Source organism: Penaeus vannamei, chromosome 7 (assembly GCF_042767895.1).
Source record: "Penaeus vannamei isolate JL-2024 chromosome 7, ASM4276789v1, whole genome shotgun sequence".
In the NCBI taxonomy this organism is placed as follows: domain Eukaryota; kingdom Metazoa; phylum Arthropoda; class Malacostraca; order Decapoda; family Penaeidae; genus Penaeus; species Penaeus vannamei.
Genome location: NC_091555.1, coordinates 21,916,730 through 21,921,772, shown reverse-complemented (window position 1 = coordinate 21,921,772; position 5,043 = coordinate 21,916,730).

The following is a 5,043-nucleotide window of genomic DNA, read 5'->3' as shown; positions in this document are numbered from 1 at the left end:
CAATGATAACAATCATGGTAAGAATCATGATAGTGATAATAATAATAATAATAAAGATGATGATGTTAATAATGATGGTAATAGTAGTAATAGAAGTAACGATTATAATAACAACAACGACAGTAATAATAATGATAACAATAATAATAGTAATAATAATAATAATAATAATAATAATAATAATAATAATAATAATAATAATAATAAAAACAATAATGATAATAATAAATAGTAGCAAAAATACGAAAATAAGAAAATTGATAGTAATCATCATGACGGTAGAAATAATGATAATGATGATAGTAATAATCATGATAACAATAGTCATAATAATGATAATATCAATAATGATAATGATGATGATAATAACAATAATGATAATAATAATGATAACAATAACAATGATGATAATAATAATGATAACAATAACAATGATAATGATAATAAATTACAAAAACAAAACGTACAAAAATAAGAATAAAAACAAGAAAATTATCGTAATCATGATAATGATGATTATGGCAATGATAATAATAATAACTGAAAATGATAATGATGATGATGATAGTAATGATAACAATAATACTATTAATGATAATACTAATAATAGTAATAATAATAATAATAATGATAATAATAATAATAATAATAATAATAATAATAATAATAATAATAATAATAATAATAATAATAATAATAATAATAATAATAATAATAATAATAATAATAATGATAATAATAATAATAATAATAATAATAACAATAATGATGATGATGATAATAATAATAATAATGATACTGATAATAATAATGATGATAATAACAATTAAATAACAAAATAATAATGATAATAATAATAATGATGATGATGATGATAAAAAAATATGATAATGCCACTAATGATAGTAATGATGATAATAAAATAATGATAATGATGATGATAATAATGCTAATGCTATTGCTTATGATAATGATAATAATGATAATAGTAATAATAGTAATAATAATGATAATAATCACTATTCATATTCATATTTATATTCATATTCATATTATTATTAATATTATCATTATTATTATTATAATTATTATTATTATTATTATTATTATTATTATTATTATTATTATTATTATTATTACTATCATTATTATTATTATTATCATCATTATCATTATTATCATCATCTTTTTGATGATGAAAATTATCATGATAATGATGATAACAATAATGATGGTAATAATAATGATAACAATAATAATAATGATAGCAACTATGATAATAAAGACAATAATAGTGATAATAATAATAACAATAATAAAAACAATGATAAAATAACAATGATAATTATAGTAATGATAATAAAGCTAGTTATAATGATAATAATAATGATAATGATGATAATAAAGCTAGTTATAATAATATTAATGCTAATGATAACAATAATAATAATGATAACGATAATAGTAATAATAATAATAATAATAATCACCATTATTATTATCATTATCTTTTTAATAATGAAAATTCTGATGATGATGCTAATAACAATAATGATGATACTACTAATAATGATAATATTAATAATGATAATAAATACAATAGTAGTGATAATAATAGTTATAGAATTAACAATAATGATAATGATAATAATGGTAATAATGAAAATAATAACAATAATGATAATCATAATAATATTAATCATTGTCGTTATCATGTTTGTGATACTCATGATTATTGTTGTTATCATTATATTAAGATTATCATTATCATCATCATTACTATCATCATTATTCTCGTTATTCGTTTTGTAGATTTTGCTCTTCTATTTGTTGTCATTGTTGTTGCAGTTAAATATTCTCGCTAATATTTCTTTGATATGATTGTTGTTATTTTCACCATTATAATTATCTTTATCATCATCATCAATATCATTATCATCTTTCATCATTATAACTCATAGTAACCATGAGTATTGTTCCCACTATTATATTACCATTGCGATTATCATCATCAATATCATCATTGCTGTTATTGTCACTGTCGTCATTCTTATATTTTTTATCATCATTGCTATAGTTATTATCTTATTGTTATCACGATTATCACTTACAAAATAACTTTTACAATCAGTACCATTATCATTATTACAGAATTCATTGTATCACTCATTACAATGATAGTAGTGGTGACTGTACAACACTCGGAAATCACTTGGGAGACCAGATTTTACCATATTCTTAATGAGTGTAGATATTCGTGGGGTTTTGATTTTATGAATGTACACAAGAATCCGTGACATGCATTAACGAACAGTGTAGGGGATAATTGTCTTTTTAGATTCTGAATTCGTATTTCACTCACACTGGGAGCTTTAAATAATGTATAAAAGTATAGAATATCGTCAGGAGTTCGCATGCCTCCTGTGCACCTCTCATCCAAGCTACCTGAGACTAGGCCTAAGGAATCTTGAAAATATGATCTCGTAAACCACCGAGATATCGCATTCATTATAGACTGAATGAGACGCGTTGAACCTTGACTCGCTGCACCTAATAAGTGTGAGGGGCCTTTGGCAACATTTCCCCAAGCCTTAACCTTCAAGAGTTAAGGCTAGAGTGCGTGCGGGCACTGCTGACTCTGAAACTCTTTTGTCTTATTTTCTTTTCCTCCTTCTCATTCTGTCTTTTGCATTAACATTTATTGTTCTCATTTTCTCTTTATTTGTCTTTTTATTTTTTCTTATTTTTTTTACATTTTTTTGCTTTACCTTTGTAAAACTTTGACTAGGATTCACTAGTTAGGATGTTGCGTTATTGTGCCCTTTTAACCCGTAAAGTGCAACTACTATGTGATGTGAAGGATATTTTCAAACTTGTCGCATAACTTGAAATGACGTTTGGCAACTCTGGCAACTTCACTACACTACCAAGCCTGAACTAAGGTAAATAATGAACTAATATTTGTTTTCTCTATACTTTCCATGCAATCTTTCATTTATAACAGTAAAAATCATTTTAAAAGGTTTTCAAAGCACTACGGGTATGACCGCCCGAACCCTACTGCCCAATTTACGAGTTCGGGATAATGTCACGTCTATCTTGTCCTGAAGAGCTTCGAAAGTTTTTTGTTTTGGTTTATTTATTTTTTTATTGATTGAGTTTTCCACATCCAGCTTCCTGTGATGCACCGGATGGCATGGCGTCAGCTGGCAACCACTGTGTACTGGGATAAATGCTAAACCACAAAGAGCAGTAGTGCTGTTGCTACAGCATGGCATGAGTCAGAGCTACATTATTGGTCGATCCAGTGTCACCCGTTTTTACACCTGAAAATAAGGAAATAGCATAAACAAACACAGAATCGGTTGATCAAATGAACCCGAAACATACCAACAGCAAAACTCAACCATATGATTCAGGAATTCCAAAGAGCTAAAGCCATTCACAGTCTTTCCAAAACCAACCATTCATAACCACGCACATCCCACACGGTCCATTACCTGAATGGAGTAGCAGGTGATTCCGCAAGTTCGTGAGCTTACTGAAGCCCTTGGAGCAGACGGGGCACCGGTGAGGCCACTGCCCCGTATGGACGAAGGTGTGGCACCGCAGATCCCCCGGGGTTGGGAAGGATCGGCCGCAGACGCCGCACTTGTGGGGTTTGTCCTGCAAGGGGAAGAGGGGGGGGGTCTTACTAGTGTTTGTTTTTGGTTTTAAGCTTGTACCTACATGGATTATTATCGCTATTGTTATTATCACTTTTTATTTTCAATATTATTATTATCATCATCATTATTATAATTATTATTACTATTATTATCATAATCATCATCATAATAATCCTCATCACCATCCTCCTCCTCCTCCTCTTCCTCGTCATCCTCATCATCCCCATAACGAAACCAACTGTTTCCCGAACCTTAATATGAGTCATCTTGTGATAGTATAAGTTGGACGACGCGGTGAACCTTTTCCCGCAAGTCCCGCACTGATGAGGCTTCTCACCACTATGGATCCGCCGGTGGGTGTTGAGAGAGGAACTTGTGGAGAAACCTTTGCCACACACTTCACATATGTGGGGCTTCTCACCTATTGGGGGAAAAGGAAGAAGTTTAAAAGATTAAGGGAAATAAATGAGGTAGATTTTAAAGTGAGAAAGAGGGTGAAGTAAAGTGTAGATTTTGCTTTGTTTTTTATTTTCTTTTTATTATTATTTTTTTGACGTTAGAGTTATTACATACTCTCACGCCATACTAAACCCTGCCGATCAACCACACCCGACATCAAACCATACCTTTCAACCAACCACCCCTTTACGCCAAAGACCCCTTCAAATTTTCCAACCAACCACCCTTCCAAACAACCACGCAACCACGTCTTCCAGCCAACTAGGTCTTCTACCAACCACCCCTTCCTAACCAACCACGCAACCACACCTTCCAGTCAACCACGCAACCACCCCCTTCCAACCAACCACGCAACCATCCCCTTCCAACCAACCACGCAACCATCCCCTTCCAGTCAACCACGCAACCACTCCTTCCAGTCAACCACGCAACCACTCCTTCCAACCAACCACGCAACCACCCCTTCAAACCAACCACGCAACCACCCCCTTCCAACCAACCACGCAACCACCCCTTCAAACCAACCATGCGACCACCCCTTCCAGGCAACCACGCGACCACCCCTTCCAACCCACCACGCAACCACCCCTTCCAACCAACCACGCAACCACCGCTTCCAACCCACCACGCAACCACCCCTTCCAACCAACCACGCGACCACCCCTTCCACCCCACCACGCAACTACCCCTTCCAACCAACCACGCGACCACCCCTTCCAACCCACCACGCAACCACCCCTTCCAACCAACCACGCAACCACCGCTTCCAACCCACCACGCAACCACCCCTTCCAACCAACCACGCGACCACCCCTTCCACCCCACCACGCAACTACCCCTTCCAACCAACCACGCGACCACCCCTTCCAACCCACCACGCAACCACCCCTTCCAACCAACCACGCAACCACCGCTT